The sequence below is a fragment of the Lissotriton helveticus genome, chromosome 2_1, assembly GCF_964261635.1.
Source record: "Lissotriton helveticus chromosome 2_1, aLisHel1.1, whole genome shotgun sequence".
Classification (NCBI taxonomy): Eukaryota; Metazoa; Chordata; class Amphibia; order Caudata; family Salamandridae; genus Lissotriton; species Lissotriton helveticus.
In genome coordinates this window covers 1479600121-1479619361 of record NC_136059.1, presented here as the reverse complement: position 1 = coordinate 1479619361, position 19241 = coordinate 1479600121, and the positions used below count along the sequence as shown (strand labels likewise).

The window sequence follows — 19241 nt, the reverse complement described above, 5'->3', positions numbered from 1 at the left end:
CTTATTTATCTTTATATATCCCTGATTAATATGGCCCAATTGAAAACCTTTGGGTTTTCTGATGAAGAATTCGCCCTATTAGTAGGTACCTACAATGTGTTTGGCAATGCTTCAAATGACACCAGTCGTAGCCAAGATGACCTAAAGAAATTAATAGATTTAAAGAAAAAACTAAGGAGAATGGAAGCACACGGAGAATTTATGCTAGCTTACCTGAGATCAGGCGTTATTCCGATTGGTCTTCGGGTACGTAACATTCCAGGGCTTTTTGTGCATCACCGTGCCTTTCTAGAGAAATGGAGCATGATCGCGAGCAGGTGCTTGCGCGATCTCATGATCCTTATAGTCGAAACTGCAAAGGTTCTTGCAGTGGATATTAAAACAGAGATTGAAGCCCTTGAAGAGCAGATTAAAAATAATGGAAATGTAGAAGATGCCCTTAAAAAGTTGGAAGAAGCCAATAAAGAGCTAGAATCATTTGCCAACTATTTGGAGAAATGGAAGAATGATAAATTAGCGAAGGATAAAAGGTATTATTCAATTGAGACCGCATACCCATATTTGAAAGTTGACTTTTATAAACAGAATCACTTTGTTGATGACAATAGGAATCAACAACAGAGGGTTAATACCTTCTCAGACACATCTGAATCTGACGGAGACGGAAATGAGGGTTATTATGAACCTGAAAGCAATTTTAATTCTGCTCAAGCGAAGCGTAATCAAACTCAGCCTTTTTTAGGCAACCGCGGATCAAACAGGGGACGCTCCAAAGTGAGGTTTCAAGCCCAAAACAGAGGGGGCTACAAGCCTCAACATCATTATCAACAAGAGGAGCCGCAGTTTGTCAGGGAGACCAGAAATCGCCAATATTGGAAGGCGGGAATGTAATCCCCATTTTCAATTTATCTAAATTTCAACTCGATGAGCACAGTACCAATTTGCTCTCCAAAGGTCTCTCCTTTGCTCCCCATTCTACCGCGAATATTTTTGAACTTCACAGTGACATCATTTCCTTCTTCCGTAAAATACGCCTCAAAAAGTATTTTTCTGCAGAAAATCCAGATTCTACTCCGTATCAGAAAAAGAGGTTAGGTCTCCCGTCCACTTTTAGCCCTTCCCTTGATCAACTTGGGCCAGAAGTGGCGGCGTTTGAGCTAGTTGTTCTTAAGAAGTTGGAACAAGCAATCAAATTCATACCAAAGCCCCTATATAATATGAATAAAAAAGAATATGAGGCATTACAATCCTTCACGAACAACAAATCAATCACAGTAAAAAGCTGTGATAAAGGTGGAGGAATTGTCTTAATTGATTCAGATAAGTATGAACAGAATATGCTTGCAATGCTAGAGGATTCAGTCTTCTATACTAATATTAGATCCAATCCGATCAATAGGATCAATAAAGAGATCTCTGTCCTCACCAATCAAGCCTTGGATAGAGGGGATATCACTATAAAGGAATGTGAATACTTGAATTTTAATACTGGAAAAACGGCATGTATCTACGGACTTCCAAAAATGCACAAAGATTTGTCTAATCCTCCGTATAGACCTATTGTCTCTACATTAGGGACTACAACAGAACCCTTATCCAAATATGTGGACTCCTACCTTCGTCCCTTCATCCCCAAAATTGCCTCATATGTTAAAGATACTGGAGCAATGATTGGAAAAGTGGAGAATTTCACCTTTAACCCCATGCAACATCTTTTAGTTACTGTAGATGTAGAATCGCTCTACAGTAATATCCCCTTAGTGGAGGCAATGGAAACCACAGAATGGTTTATTGATAAACATGATATACCTTGCCCAAAGGATTTTGTTTTGGCTTGTTTAAAGATTGTGTTAACAGAGAATGTCTTTGAATTTGGGTCCCGCCTATACCGCCAAATTAGAGGTGTAAGTATGGGAGCCTCAGTGGCTCCTTCGGTAGCCAACATTTATATGGCTTACTTTGAGGATACATTTATCCACAATGAAATTGCACCTTTCTTCGAGTCTGTCTCCCATTGGTCCAGATATATTGATGATATTTTCTTTGTCTGGACCGATGGGAGGGAGACTTTGATGGAATTTTTATCGTGGCTTAACGCTGTGGACCATAACCTTAAGTTCACGCATCAGATTAGTGCAGATAGGATTGAATTTTTAGACATTACAATTTTTCATGATAGCGGTAAGTTAAAAGTGGACTTGTTTGTAAAACCAACAGCAAGAAATACTCTGCTACATTTCACAAGTTTCCACCCCCATAATCAAAGGCAGAGTATCCCCTTCTCTCAATTTTTGAGAGTAAGGCGGAACTGTACCGATATTTGTGATTATGATAGACAAGCTGCGGATATGCGCAAAAAGTTCTTGGAAAGGGGATACCCTCACCGGCTGGTGAGGGATTCATATAAAAGGGCGCGGTACTATGATAGAGACTCCCTTCTTAGATCTAAACCTGACAAAGAGACCCAACAATTGGTATGCATTACTAGGCATTCCACCCTCGATGCAAAAGTAAAACAGGTCATTAACTCGTCATGGCATATCCTTAACAGCAATGGCACAAGAGAGCAAAAATTGGACAAACCTATATTTGCCCATAGGCGAAATCGGAATTTAAAAGACCTTATTGTACATTCAAGGTTTAAAGAGATGGCCAATCGAGAAACCCCAATGCAAAGGTCCATATATACTAATCAAGTGATTAAAGGTACATTTAAATGTTCAAATTGCATGTCCTGTTCCAACATTTTGGAAAGTGAATCCTTTACCCATAATGGTTTTACTGCCTCAGCCACAAATATGTGGAATTGTAAGACCTCCAACGTAGTCTACTTCATCCAATGCCCATGCCCTCTTGGCTATGTGGGTGAAACTTCACGACCAGTACAGGTAAGGCTGACGGAGCATCGCTCCGCAATTAGAACGAAAAAGGTGCTTTCACCTTTGGTGAAACATTTCCTTGAACACAGCCATGGACCTGATGATTTCAAGTGACGCATTTTAGAAAGAATAAACACCCCGAATACAAAAGGGGGTGAGCAGATACGCAAGAAACGCGAAGTCTTTTGGATTTTTTCTCTTGACACTTTTAGGACGGGATTAAATAGTGAAATCCCATGGGAGAACGCGATTACTTGAGACTGATCTGCTTTACAAAATTAATTACGAATTTGGAAAATATGCTGTTTTTGTAATGTTGAATATTTTTATTTCCCACGTTAAGAGCCTTTATCAGCGACTCATTTTAATGTGGTATTTATTCGACTTTATGTTCGATATCTGTAACTCTATCCCAGAGACTATAATCCCAGTGTGCAGGTTTTCCCCTTTCTATATCCACTTTTGAGACGTAAAGGGTTAAACCAGGCTTTGCAAACACACTCCCTCCGTTTGGTTGACGCCCAATTTCGGGCCGACCCACAATTACCTGGCAGGTATTTTGCCCTTGCCTGCGACCCGTTGATATTTTCCCGCCGTTGATGTCCATCGAGACACGGGTGTAGCGGCTAGCCCCCACGCACCTATTTTCCGACTGAGTGTAATCAGGTATATTTGCTTAATGTGACGAGTCTTGGATCCGTACTTTATTTTGTTTTAGAAAAAAGATCAGTAATTCAGCTAGTTAGAAATACCTGTACACCGCTGATAATAATTAATTCCCTGTCTGACTCCGCAGCAATGCACAGTGATTTATCAAAATACTCGTAAACTTGACTCGGAGGCAAAGCAGGGCCGTGCTGAAAATTAGGTAAAAATACATTTCCTTTCATTTTACTGTTTAAACGGTCTTTCCGGTTAGAGTAACTGATTTTCTTTTATTTATTTTTGGCCCCTTATTTAGATCGTATCTTTATATTGGCTACTTCTGGAACAAATATCCTGCAGTACGTTCCATAGTCACCTGGGATTCAGAATCTAAAATAACTTCCTTGTTTTAACGTAGGTGTTATCCAGCCTTAAGAAATTATGTAAAGCATGGTAACTTGTTGGACCATGTAGCGCTTGGATATTTTATTCTATTCTTCTTATTGTTCTTGTTTAGTTTCTTTCGCACACTGGACGTATAATCAAGATACGTGGATGCATAGAAATACATCGTTTGAGATGGATCACTAGCGACTGTTTATTTTGGTAACTATTTTGATCGTTATATAATGGACTGTATGTATCTCTAAACAGTTTTAGTGGAATCTATAATCTGAATATCTGTTGCAAAAACAAGTTATGCGACAGTTGTGCCAACTTTACATTACTAAGAAGCAATCACGGAAACGACCTTGGGGTTATTGGTATCACGTGTGAACCCCTTAACCTTAGTCAATTTCAGATCCTCAAGCTGACTCTGTTAACCTGATTCACATTTCATTTTTGTGCATCAAATAATTTTTAATATTTCATTTGTACAGATATCGTTTTTCTTATCAGCTCTGCGACCTATATTTATGCACCAGTGAGAGAATTATTTTCGAACACATTGTGAAATCACTATTGAGTAAGTAAAGACAATGTTATTGATATTCTAAGGGCCTCTTATTGTCATCTATTTTATACATCTAGGCCTCCTTAGTATTCTTATGTACTCTTTCTAACCCTCTCTCTTCTTTTGAAACAGTGGTTGCTGTTACGACCTAACTCATTTTTTCTAGCTTATTAGCTAGCTGTTTCACTTGACTACATGAGCACAGAAATTACCTTTAAATCACTCCTTATTTGTTAGGATTTATAAACTTGTCTCTCTGGGGGACCTATGAATACATTACATGCGTTGTTTGCACAGTGTATAATTGTCTGCAGGTTTTGCTGTTTTTTTAACTAATTGATTGTTATGTTTATATTTGCTGTATAATTATTATTGTTTTAGTTTTTACATCAGATATTTTGTTTTTAGTCTCATTGAAAATTTATATATGTATTTTTTATATTTAGGTAATAAAGTTTGTCCATGAAGAAGGCGCTGGTTCACCGAAACGCGCGTCAACAATTTAACTTTTCCTTTTATTATATTTTGTCTAATAATTGATTCGTTTTCTGTACCTATATATCATTTCTACTCTGTATTTTCAGTGTTTTTACATGTTTTTAATTGAGTGTGAAATAAAAACTATTGTTTTAATTAAATATTTTACATGGTTGGACAATTGAATACTGTGTTTGTTCACTTGCCTTTGGTCCCCTATCTTTCTATTATTGAATAGACAAGTATTTACAAACTGCCTAGGTTGCTAATTTTTTCAAATGATCCGCCCACAATCCCCAGTGACCCAAGCTTCAACCCAGATGGGCACCTCCCCCCGCCCGCAATGCAGGCCCCGGTCACTTTTTATCATTGAGGGCTGTCTGACATCAAGATGGCCGCCACTAGGGACATCATTGGGGTTGGGAAATCGACCTGATCCGCCCGATTTAAATGTACTCCTACTTGATTTGACTTGAGCATTTGAGCAGGGCTTTCAGACCTACTTTGCCTGTTTTTAGACTACGGCATCTGCCGGTTTCAAGTCTTCAGTACCGGCGAGCACTTTCTCTCACTAAGAGTCACCTGACCTTAATATGGCCGACACCCGGGACATCATTTGATCTGGGAACTCTAACTTGCCCCGCCCGACTTTAATTTACTCGTGATTTGACTTGACTGATTTCTCTTGAGCGAGATACTCGGACTTGCTCTGACCACACTAGACTACATGATCAACGTGATTTGACTTGACTGATTTCATCTGAGCAAGACACTCAAAACATGCTCAGCCAGTTTCTAGTCTACAGCCCTGGTGAGCTAAGATCTCCCTGGGCAGCTAATGGGCAGGGAAACCGGACCTTCTAATGCCTTAGCCTCAATGTACCAATTTCTCCCATTCTAGGGACAGCGGAGGACCCTAAGTAACAGCGCCTTGCACCATAATTCGTAGCAGACTACCCACTTCTTGAAAACGCTGGCCTCCTCAGAGCCTATCTTACCTCTCACCTTTAGGGCGAATTTACATTCTGCCCCGATTCAATCAACCCGGCACCTCCCTGTCCTACTCCCCCCCTTCCTGCCCCAGAGATCTTGCCCTCTTGCCCTCCCCAGCCCAGCTGGGATGCCCCAGGCCTCACAACTGGACATGCATCTTTGCCCCTCTCTGAACCACCTATCTCCGCAAGGGCAAAACACATTCGCCATAACATTTCCACCCACCCTCTCCTTCAAAGCCAAGAAACGTTTCAAACAGAATTTAATCAGGCAACTACCCGAAACGCTAGTTGTTGACACTTACCACTGCGCAACTAGAGAACAGAGGAAAATGAACTTCATTTTCCACACCAACAGACCTAACGTATGGATCACCATATTTAAGTCATTTCTCCCCGTCTCCAAAACCACCTTCACTGAACTTAACCGCAAACTAACAATCACCCCCATGAACCAGCAGTCACTGACAGGAGACATCTCCATCACCATCTATGCCAATGGCATCATTCTAATTCAGCTGAAAGACGAGAAGCTAGAGTTCTTCGACTCTCTCTTCCCCTCTCACAAGATGGCTACTGCCCATTACCCACACAAACCAACCCCCTCTCCCCCTATCGGCTCACTACAAACTCCTAGTCTCCGGAGCAGGTCCTCGCCAGCCCAGCGTCCCCTCCTTACTTTGCTTAGTCACTCCACCAATCAGATGCCACAACCAGCCCTAGCTACCCTTATTTCCCAACTCCCGTCCTCCACCCATCTCACCCATCCTCCCAGGACCCAGCCCCCTTCGCATCCCCAAAGGACTCCCAACCCCTTTCTTCCTAGCTCCAGACGTACCACTAGCTCTCAGCCTCCCCCCTTAGATATCCCAGACCATTCCCCAGCTCCCGAAGCAACATTAGCTCTCAGCCTCCCCCTTAGAGATTCCAGACCCAGTTACAACTCCATTTCTCAGTCCCTCCCCTCCAACTCCCACTCCGCTAGATCACACTGTCCCCGCAAATGAATTGAACTCTCACCCCCTCTTGGCCAACAACCTTCCCCACTCTCTAGCCCTCCCACAATTGATATGTAGTCATACCAACTCCGAGACACAACACCCCAACCCACCAACCCACTCTCCCCTAGTTCTCACCACCCCTTCATTGAAGATAACTTTCACCCCCGAAGGGACCGCAACTCACCTCCCCTACTAGCCTTCCCACAACTGAACCCCAAACCGGAGCCAGCTACTCTCCCTCCCATGAAAACCCCCAGTAGGAACTCGCCCCAAAGCCCCTCTCATCAAGGGTGCAGCTCCGCCCACCCTCCCCTATTCTCCCCTTCACCCAAGCTGTCGCAACGCCTCGACATTATTGAAGCGCAGATCGTGACCCTGATCCTTGGCCTTCAGGAAAACGTATCTGCCCTAGAGAATCTCCAGCTGCCCTCCTCCCCCTCCGCACCACCTCAAATCCCTCCGCCTCTCCCCAGGAATGACTGTCCACCCACCAATTGGGCCTATCCCCCCTGGTTCCCTCCCTCTCCTCTCCAAAGCCATGACTGTGTCACGAGCAGTAAGTCCCAGAAGAAATATAACCTCCCTCTCCCCCCAGGAAGTGAGCGCTGTCGTTGCATCTCATGAACTCCCCCCGAACCAGCCATCCCAGGCCCCACTTCTGAACTCGACTCTCACCTCCTCGATCCTAGTCATCACCGGAGTGGGAAGGGACAGGCCCCTACGCAGAGCCACTAGACCCCCTTTGTTCCTTTCCTCCATACCCAGAGCCAAGCCTGACAATTTGAATTCAAAAGAAGACACCCCCATGAACTGTATGCTTATCAACAGCCGGTCAACAGTCAAACATGCAACGGAAATAGCTGAAGCATCTCATCACCTGGATGTAGCCTACATCAAGGAAACTTGGCTAAACACCCTATCCCTCCCCATTATTGACATGCTGGTGCCGCCCGGTTTCTCAATCATCCGCAAAGACAGGCCCATACACAAAGGTGGTGGCATAGCTATTATCCACAAAAGTGACCACTCCATCTCTGAAACTCCCTCCTGCACATACAATTCCTTCGAATGCCTGTCGGTCAACATCAAATCTCACTCTCATATTTCTCATCAATGCCATCTCCTCTGCCACCCTCCACGCAACTCCAACGAATTTAGAGCTCAGCTGTCAGATCTGATCACCCAATCAGCACTCAAGAGCGACTACAGCTTAATTCTGGGTGACCTAAACCTGAGATGGAACTAAACCATTAACCCGCTGATTCAATCTCTCAACACCATTCTGCAAGACAACGATATGATCCAACACTGCTCAGAGGAAACGCATTACAGAGGAGAGATCCAGGATGCCACTCCTGAGGCGGAAAGCCGGGAGCCATTTCGAGAATTATATTGTTTTTATTGTACCTAATTCGAGCAGATTTACATGTTTTAAAGATCACTTACCCCCTGGGCACTCTTTACCTTGGCTAAAGCGGAGACCCTGCATAGCCGACTAAACGCTGTTGCAGGTCAGTTTCAATCGATCTCGCCGCCATCCCTGGCTCAATAGGACACGCCCACTCACGCTGGCCACGCCCCCTTTACTACTTAAAGCGCGCTGAGAGCATAGCGTCGCCCTACAGACCCACTCCTGAGGCGGAAAGCCGGGAGCCATTTCGAGAATTATATTGTTTTTATTGTACCTAATTCGAGCAGATTTACATGTTTTAAAGGTCACTTACCCCCTGGGCACTCTTTACCTTTGCTAAAGCGGAGACCCTGCATAGCCGACTAAACGCTGTTGCAGGTCAGTTTCAATCGATCCTGCCGCCATCCCTGGCTCAATAGGACACGCCCACTCACGCTGGCCACGCCCCCTTTGCTACTTAAAGCGCGCTGAGAGCATAGCGTCGCCCTGCAGACCCACTCCTGAGGCGGAAAGCCGGGAGCCATTTCGAGAATTATATTGTTTTTATTGTACCTAATTCGAGCAGATTTACATGTTTTAAAGGTCACTTACCCCCTGGGCACTCTTTACCTTGGCTAAAGCGGAGACCCTGCATAGCTGACTAAACGCTGTTGCAGGTCAGTTTCAATCGATCTCGCCACCATCCCTGGCTCAATAGGACACGCCCACTCGTGCTGGCCACGCCCCCTTTGCTACTTAAAGCTCGCTGAGAGCATAGCATCGCCCTACAGACCCACTCCTGAGGCGGAAAGCCGGGAGCCATTTCGAGAATTATATTGTTTTTATTGTACCTAATTCGAGCAGATTTACATGTTTTAAAGGTCACTTACCCCCTGGGCACTCTTTACCTTGGCTAAAGTGGAGACCCTGCATAGCCGACTAAACGCTGTTGCAGGTCAGTTTCAATCGATCTCGCCGCCATCCCTGGCTCAATAAGACACGCCCACTCGCGCTGGCCACGCCCCCATTTACCGTCATCTCGGCTCCCATAAAATCATGCTCACTTACCAGACGCGCAGCGGACGAGCGCAGCGGGCGCGCCGATTGCGCGCCGAAGGTGCGCATAAGGCAAGCTCGTCTGCGCTCGTCCGCGCCGAGGCCGGGCCTAGGGCCACTCCACTTGACCCCGTACTGCCTTACTCCGAGCATAAAGCGCATATATTCAAATACTCATCCGATCAACTCCGAGAAATCATGACCTCAACGGTCTTGCCACACTCCACTCCTCGTCTGCTTTATACGAATCCCACCATAGGCCCTCACAAATGTGCAATGTGCACGATCCCTACCCCTCCCAAGATCCCCACTCACCAAGTCCTAGCAGCACTTATCAACGCGCGGTCAGTCCCCAAACATAAAATTGAAATTTCTGAATTTATAGAATCACATAACCTAGACCTACTATTCATCACAGAAACCTGGGGTGATGATTCCTCCGGCCCAGACTTCAAAGCAGCAACTCCTCCCAACTACTGCACTTGCAGACTTGATAGAAAAATAAGAAAGGGAGGAGGGTTAGCCATCATACACAAGGACCACCTCAAAGTTAAAATCATGGACTCTAAATACAAGGACTGCGAGGCTCTCTCTTTCACCATCAGCATCTCTGACAAACAATCATTTACAGGCATGCTACTCTACGGCCCCCCCGGGTCTAGATTGAAATTCCTCAACAATCTTAACAATCTAATCGAGGTATCAGCAGGAACCCCTCATTATACCATTCTGGGAGACTTCAATTTCCATCTTGAAGTAACTCACGACCCTGATACCTCGGCGTTAATAAACGATCTAGCAGCTGCTGGCCTCCTACAAATGGTTAAACAGTCTACACACATAGCGGGACACACTCTAGATGGTCTATTCACCAGCAACCCTCACATTGTGGTTACAACTGTTATCCCTCTCATTTGGACTGATCACTCAGCTGTCTGTTTCTCAATAAAACGTAACTCCTTTCCACTCTCTTCTACAACACTCTCGCCTATGTCCTTCAGAAATTGGAAAAATATCGACCCCCCCCCAATTAGCGGCTACACTGCTTGATACTTTGAATACCAGCGAACAGGATCCTTCTTTAGCATCCTCAAACTATCTTAACATTCTAAACGAAGCCTGTTATAACCTAGTTCCCCTTAAAATTTCACATCGCAGCAGAAAAAATTCCCTTCAGCTCCATGGTTCACTGAAACCCTACGACTACAGAGACAACATTGTAGGAATCTGGAGAGACACTGGCGCCGCTATTACAATCCCTCAGAAAAAATTGCCTACAAAAGTGTACTTTCAAAGTATAAACTACTTATTACCTCAGAAAAAACACGATACTACACCGCCCAAATCAATCAGGCAAACAACTCTGCAATAGAACTGTTTCAGGTAGTCACCCACCTTTCTAGTCCTCCTGTCCCCCGTTTTGACGGATCACAGGAACTTTGCAACTCCCTTGCCAAGTTCTTCGAAGACAAAGTAACTGCTATCTTCTCAGCCTTCACTCACTCACCCCCTGCCACCACCACCACGGTACTTTCTTCCAGGACCGCACCCAGCTTCTCAACCTTCGAAGCTGCCACGGAGGAACAAATCCAACGACTTGTTTCCAGTACAAAATCAGGATCACCCCATGACCCCTGTCCTCCCGCCATTCTTAACCTCATTCCAGAAGCAATTTCCCCAGCTCTCACCAACATATGCAATGCCATGTTCATAACAGGCACATACCCTTCAGTCTGGAAGGAAGCCACCATTAAACCCCTCCTAAAAAAAACTACTCTCGACCCCCTCCTTCCTGCCAGTTACTGACCCATTGCATGTCTTCCATTCCCAGCAAAAATCTTTGAAAAGATAATGAACATACAGTTGTCTAAATTCATAGATAATAACAACTTGCTGGATGATACCCAATTTGGGTTTAGACAGGGTCATGGGACTGAGACCGCGCTACTCAAAGCAGCTGACGAAATAAGAACGACGATGGATAAGGGAGGAGCGGCAGTACTAATATTGTTAGATCTCTCTGCAGCCTTTGACACGGTTGATCATGCCACCTTGATCGACCGTGTCTCATCAATAGGAATTCAGAATAAGGCGAAATAACTTCTTGCCTCATTTCTGATGGACCGTCCACAGACAGTAAAAATGGACAAGTTTACTTCCAGCACCTTCATACTTCCTTGCGGTATACCACAGGGCTCCTCGCTGAGTCCGACATTATTTAACATTTATGTTTCGGACTTAGCGAGGGTAATAAAATCTTACGGTATTGCCCTTACAACATACGCTGACGACACCCAACTGGTGCTATCGGTACACAACGATGGTACTTCAGTTGCAGCAAACTTCCAAGAGGGAATGCGGGCAATCAGTTCTTGGATGTCATCAAACTGTCTTAAATTAAACTCTGATAAGACAGAGGTGATGCCATTCGGGAAACTGGAACCAACCTGGTCCCCCAATGGTGGCCACCTGAGATGGGAACCCCTCCTCAACCTGTCACCACGGTTCGCAACCTTGGAGTCATATTCGACAACAAAATGACCTTCCAGCAACATGTCAACTCTGTGGTGTCCTCATCCTTCTACACCCTAAAAAAAATCAAGAAACTTATGCCATACCTTCCGTCATCAGCCGGCAAAACCCTTATCAGTACTTTGGTCTTTTCAAAAACAGACTATTGAAATACCCTTCTTCTCAATGCCCAAGAAAAAGTCCTTAACAGATTGCAGCTAGTCCAGAATGCCTCGGCCAGAATTTTACTGGGCATTCCCAAGTTCACCTCCATTTCCCCTTACATTCGACAGCTGCACTGGCTCCCTATCAGGAGCCGGACAAAATTTAAGGCATTATGCATTGCATACAAAGCCATCAATAATACAGGCCCACAGTTCCTTAAAAATGCCCTCTCTCCGCTCCACCATTCAAGAACACTACGTTCATCCTCAGCTCACTTGCTGAAAGTCCCACGTACAAAAAAAGCTAACTGGGGTGACAGATGTTTCACTATTTCTACAGCTAAAATTTGGAACACGTTACCCCTTCACATTAAAACCGCCCCCACCCTCATTCATTTCAGAAAAAAACTAAAAACCTGGCTCTTTGCATTATAAATTCTTCAGTCATAGCGATGGTTCTGTACTCTAAGCGCCGAGACACCTATGGGTATTTGCGCGCTATAAAAATCGCATAAACATAAACATAAACATGCCATCATTGCGAACAAAAATGCAGTCTCGATTGATCACATCATCCTGGTCGACTGGTCAGACCACCACATCATTCTCTTCCATATCAATCAGCCGCCCCTATCCCCCCCACCCACTCAAGCCCCCCCTAAGTGGGTCAGGAACACTTCCAGAGTCCCCCGAGACAAGCTAGAAGAAGGACTCAACACACTCCTCCCGAACACGACGGAGTCCCTCTCAACCGCGGAACTCACCTCGCTCTATCATTCTAACCTGGAGCTCACTCTGGATCAGCTGGCACCTCTGAAAGTAAAAAAACCCAGAAACATTGCCTCTAGGTCATTGTTCTCCACTGACATTAATGAAGAAAGAAGACACCTCAGATCCTTGGAAAGAACGGGGAGGAACAACCCCACCTCCCTCCATCGGGAACAACTCAAGGCAGCACGCAAAAACTACTATATTCATATCAAGAGCAAAAAGTCATCCTTCTTCTGCTCTGCCTTAGACAATGCCAAAAACCGCCCCAAAGAACTCTTCAACATCATTAGGAACCAAACCTCCATTCCAATGGCAGCCAACTTAGTGGCCTCCAAAACCCATTGCGACGCCTTTGCTAGCTTTTTCAATGAAAAAATCGACAAAATTGATTGTTCATTCAGCCCAAAACTTTCCTCTTGCACAGAAACCCGGAGTTCTGCAACTAAACACATCCCCCCAATAACCCCATCTATCAGCTGGTCATCCTTCCAGCCGGTCAAGGAGGAAATGAGCAATCTTATCGCCTCCACTAAACCCTCATCTCATTCCCTCGAACAACTTCCCTCGAGACTGACCAAGGAGTTGAAGCTCACTCTAGCCCCAATCTGGGGCAAGATCATCATTAGCTCCTTGAGCGAGGGTTCCATTCCTGAATGCCTTAAACTAGGACAAGTCACCCCACTTCTGAAAAAACCTGGCGTTGACCCCATGGTCATGAACAACTTCAGACCGGTCTCGAACCTTCTGTTCTTATCCAAAATTCTTGAAAGATGTGTGCTTTCACAATTACCCAACATCTTGAGAACACTAATCTACTTGACTCACACCAGTCAGGGTACAGAAAGGGCTGCAGCACTGAAACCGCATTCCTTAATGTCCTACACGATATGCACATGTCACTTGACTCCAACCAATGTGTCCTTCTCATCCTCCTTGACCTCTCGGCTGCGTTCGACACAGTGGATCATACCTTCCTACTTAATTTCCTCCAGGAGAGAACGGGCATTGAACAGACAGTCTTAAAATGGTTCTCCTCTTTTCTCAACAACCGCACTCAAAAAATAAAGATCAACAGCTTTGAATCAGACCCCATCCCCATCAGCAGAGGAGTTCCGCAAGGGTCAGTACTCTCCCCACAACTTGTAGTGTGTTTATCTAGGGACCTAAATCGATATTTCTATTTTATGCCCTTGTCCGGTTATAAATCAATAATGTCCATACAACGGCATAAAAAACCCTATTCATAATTCAGTCGTAGCACATGCTGTTACATTATGCAAGACTACTCCTCCAGCCCCCTAGAAAGCACACTGAGTTCTCTAAACAAAACCAAGCCTCCAGCAACCTGGGAAATCCCCCTTGCCTTTTTTTTTATTTCGTCCTAAGAACTCCTATAAAGCACTGTAAGAACGGCCAGTTCTTAGTGACATCTTTATCGACGTCTTATGTCCAGCCTTACGTCAAACCCGGCACCTTTCAGGTATAAATATACCAACGTTGCCTTAAGCTAACACACGGTGGTGGTTTTGGAGCAGCTATCTACTTGCCCGAGAGCCCAGCTGATGCGAGAGCCCACGGACGCTGCCCCTCCCTTTTGACGCACTGAGAAAGACGCTGTCTTTTCTCCTGCCGAGAAAATCCAGCTCTGGCGTTTCCAGCCAAACCTTGCGGGTGACTGGGATATCGAGTTCTGAGAGAGAGATACCAGCCCTCCTGCTTTCTATTACCAAGGTACTGAACTGACTAAACCCGTAAAGAGAATTCTTGAGTCAGATTCTTGGCAAAACAAACTTAACTTAAACTGCTACTTACTTACTCCTTCCCATGTATAAGGCTTAGGTCAGGTACACCGGGGTAGGCGTATTTAGAAGCACCAATTGAGTAAGATTAGCCAATGTATATATGTATGTATATATTTTATCTATTTTAAAGTATCAGATGGCTCAGAAACCATATCAATGCTTTTACAGTATTATTTTATAATCCTACTTTTACTGTATGCATTTTACTTTACCATGAGTATTACAATCGTGGCAATTCATTTCTCTTGCATGAGGATGAAGACTGCTCAATAAATAATACCTTTTATTGAAAATGCCCGTCTCTATTTTCTCTGCATTCTGGTGAAACTAAGTACGCACATTTGACTGAGTGAAATAGTTGTCTTTTGTTTTCACACGACTCTAGAGATACACTCTTATTCAGGGAGAGCAAAGTTGTCATGTTTTATGGTTGTCAGAAGCTAATCCCTTCTTGTCTATCCAGGGAGGTTAAACTCCTCCTCGTTTATTCGAGAAAGTTTCTAGTGACCTCTGAGCTAGCTGGCAAACCTTAAGTCTAATATAGTCAGTAGAGACCTAGTTAACCTAAGTCCTACGTCTACACTGCTGAATATATTATTCCAATGCACAGAGCCTATTGGGAATATAGGAACTACACTACAAAGTGCCTAACGTTTGGTAAGGCGATAAATCTAACGCAAGACGTTAGAGTAACTCAGTCGTGCTTTTTCACACAGACCCTTTTTCCCGTAAATACTCCAAAGACGTCTGGAGTGGGTAAAAGGTTAAAATCCGCCGGAACTTAGTAGGAAGAGATTTCTATGTATAGTTTTTGGTTTATTCAACGTTGAAGGATACAGTGTTCCAAAATATTGTGCACCTAATCTTTGTTTCCTTGAAACTTGATCTGCAACAAAAACCTTTCTGTCAGTAAAATGGGAGAAAGTGATGACGAAAGGGAGGCAGCTAGAATAGAAGCTCGACTCCTAGAGGATGACACACGTCTCCTACAGAACAACCCGAATGCTATACTCATTCCGGTCAACATAAGAAAAACCATAACTCTTAAACTTATAGAAAATGGACTAACATCGAGAGGTGGTATAGTCGTATTCGTAATTGAGGCACATGAATATCGGCAGACAGAGGTATTCTATTCATGGATAAACTTTCCAGCAGCAAACGCTGTCACACATGAATTCCACTATTACAAAATAGAGGAACCTCCTGAAGAGCACACTCCTTTCGAGGAGGTGGAAATCCCATTAAAATACCAAGAGCACCTGCTCTGGTTTAAAGGCGCCCTAAAACATAATAATCACATCACCAGGCTTGGTCCACTAGGTAGACCAGGAGCAACGTGGCCGGTTCTAGCCAGCTACACACCACATCCTGACATTAATAAAATGTTAAGCGAAGAACTCTTAGTTAAAATAAAAGAATTAACACAGGCATATAGAGAGTTAGTTCAATTGGCAACAGAGGATATAACTTTCCTCCAGAAATTTAAAGAAACAGATATAGCAGAACAGCCATTTGAACTTGCCAGAATCATAGAAAAATCCTATGAAGAACTAGGAAGAGATAGTTTGGGTGGGAAACCGGTAAAACTCCAACAAACTGAAAATCCTGAAAAGATATTTATTAAAAATAATCTAAACACTCCAAAAAAGAGCTGGGATGGAAATAAACAATCCACTCCCAAAGAAAAAAGTTTCCAGTTCAGAGGAACGTCTCCTCGGCGGAGAGAAAGATCTCCGGACCAAGGACACAAGTCTCCCCAGAGGGAGCCCTCTGAGAAAAGATACAACCTTAGAAATAGGGACAATTTAAAGAAACCTGATAGATATCAAGATATTGATACACGTCCCTCTCGATCTTTTCAGAATTCCTCGCAGAAATCGGAAAGAAGAGGACAGTCAGAACACAGGGAAGAGCACGTCAAGTCCAAAGACAAGGAACCTGCTCATCAAAGTAAAAAATTACAATTTCCAAAGAAGAAGGTAGCCAGTATTAAAGTATTAAAACATGCCGTGGATCCTGAGGACACAACTGAAAAACGGAGAGTGGGCCCAGACAATACTAGACAGCGCAGCAGAAGTGAGCATAGCTCGCAGGTTCCTGATGAATCATCTGGAGACAGTGGACACGAATGAATACATCCAGGTGGAAACTGCAGATACCAGAGTTAGCAAACCAGATATACGAAATAACATTACGTATAGAGGGAGATAAGACTAGGAAAATGAGGGGTCTATTTTGGGATAACCTTTCCAAAGGCTATGACATCCTTTTAGCTGAAAAAGATTGGCCACCAGAGTTTGTCAGGGAGTGCCCTCATGGCGAAGAAATGATTATGCCTGCCTTCTCAAATCATATTCCAATTCATAAAAAATATACACTTGCAAGAAAGTGGGCAGTCGCCCAAGCTCCTGCATTATATAAAAATCATGTAGGATGGGATGAGGACTCTCCTCCTCACAAAATCCAGTTAAAATGTCAACCAACTGCACAAAGGCAGTACCCAATTAGGCAAGAAGCTAACAAACAGGACAGGGAGATCTTAGATCAACTTGAATACCAGGGGTGATTGAACCATGCACCTCACAAATGAACAATCCTTTGTTTCCTGTCTCCAAGCCAGACGATTCATACCGTCTAGTTTTGGACTACAGACACCTAAACACATGTTGTAAGACATTTGCAGTACAAAACTCACATAGTGCAGCACTAATGAATAACATTGTGCGCAAAAAATACAAAACAACATTAGACATCTCTAATGGATTATTTTGTCAAAACATAGCACCTGAAAGCGGGTATTTGACCGCTTTCTCAATAATGGGCTCGCAGAAAAATTTCTGTCGACTCCCACAGGGGTTCAACAATACCCCGGGATTATTCTCAGCAAGGGTAACAGAGTTACTACAAATGTATGATGATGAGGCATTATCTTATGTCGATGACATCTATCTTACAGATGATGACTTGGATACTCACTTGAAAAGAGTGAACACCATAATACTTGGGTTCGCAGCAGAGGGTTACAAATTCAACTTTAAAAAGTCACAAATTGCCCATCTAACTGTCCTGTTTTTAGGATGTGAATTATCAAGTGAAGGCAAAAGCCTGGCAGACAATTTCTTAGAGAAGTGCGCTGTACTCCAAGCACCAAAAACGCTGAAGAACTTACAATCAATTCTAGGTTTCCTGAATTTCGGAAGAACTTACATTTTAAATTATGCAGAGAGGGTTAAACCTCTCTATGAACTAATAAAACCTGATGTTAAACCAATCAATTGGACTCAAAAACACACAGAAATTTTTAGAGCATTGCAAACAGACATGTTAGCTAAAACAAAATTGCAAACTCGCAATAACACACGCAACTTTGTAATCCGAGTCATCCCAGGAAGATACGGATTCACGTACCTGACCTCTAATGAGGGAGAAACAGTACCAATAGCATACACATCACATTTGTACACAGAAGCTGAAAAAACATTCAGTCTTGCAGAAAACATTGTAAATGCGGTTCAAACGGCTGTAGCAAAAGAAAGAGCCCAAGCACAAGGCAGAAGAATAACTGTTTTAACAGCAGAATCAGCCTTTGAGGCATTAACAAGCCCACGCAATTTAACTACCGTGGCATTAGATCCAAAATAGATACAATGGGAAAATTCTCTGGCTACAGATAAAGTGAAATACTATTTTGACCCGAACATGAAAAAACTGAAAGATCTAACATATGAAAAAGAATATCCTCTGCCAATCGAAATTCTGCCCCTACAACAGTACGCCTGTGTAATATATACAGACGGATATGCACAACCCTCAATTTGGGGAAAACAAGCCTATAACGCTACGTGCGAGGTTGTTAAATGCCGGTGGCGCGAAGGTAAATTGAGACCACTGGTAACAATGTCACAATCTGTACAAAACATTTCAGTTCAACAAACTGAATTAATAGCTTTAAAATGGCGCTCGATATTGCCGACAACAAGAGGAACTCGAGAACGGACGATATTTAAGTGGGGTCCAGTGTACGTGTTCAGGACTAGAGCGCACAGAAGGATACAAAGTTCCCGGGGGGGGGGAAAAGGTTTTACTTGAGTAGAGAGAAATTCATGCAGAGTATGCCGTCAAGGAACTAAGAGGTTCCTCTGTCGGAATTAGAGAGCCTCACACACCCAGGGCGTTTAGGTGTGGAACACACCCTGACCGTAGGGTGTCCAGTGTCATCATTGGCTCACTGCTCCTCGTCAGACCGGCGCTGCAATGTCTGACGGGGTGCTTGGAGGCACCCTTTTGACGGAGGTCTTTTATTCCTTGCCGACGGTGTGTGTGAGTCAGAGGGAAAATCGTGTAGTCAGTGTGGAGTATGTGAATGTTAAAAAGGGTAACCAGTCCACAATAGTATTTATTGGCGTGGCTGCTTCCCTGGTTAAAAGGGGGTGAGAGGGGAGCTAGAGAGTGTAGTGAGTATCAGAACCTAACTCTACCCCCTGGTGTGGTCAACATGTTTCTCGCCATCCGGCGATTCGTCAGGACCAGAACAGAGTACTACACATGAAGAAAGGGGGGGTTCAAACACAAAGTGAAAAACACAAATACAACCT

General features: G+C 43.9%; 1 long non-coding RNA gene across 1 annotated transcript; it reads left to right on the top strand.

Moving 5' to 3' along the window:
• The first annotated feature begins 3399 nt into the window (after positions 1–3399).
• LOC144819808 (uncharacterized) lies at positions 3400–5129 on the top strand. Its single transcript, XR_013607579.1, has 6 exons — positions 3400–3545; positions 3676–3747; positions 3841–3938; positions 4042–4130; positions 4406–4491; positions 4926–5129. It is a non-coding gene; the product is annotated as an uncharacterized LOC144819808 (long non-coding RNA).
• Positions 5130–19241: the final 14112 nt, after the last annotated feature.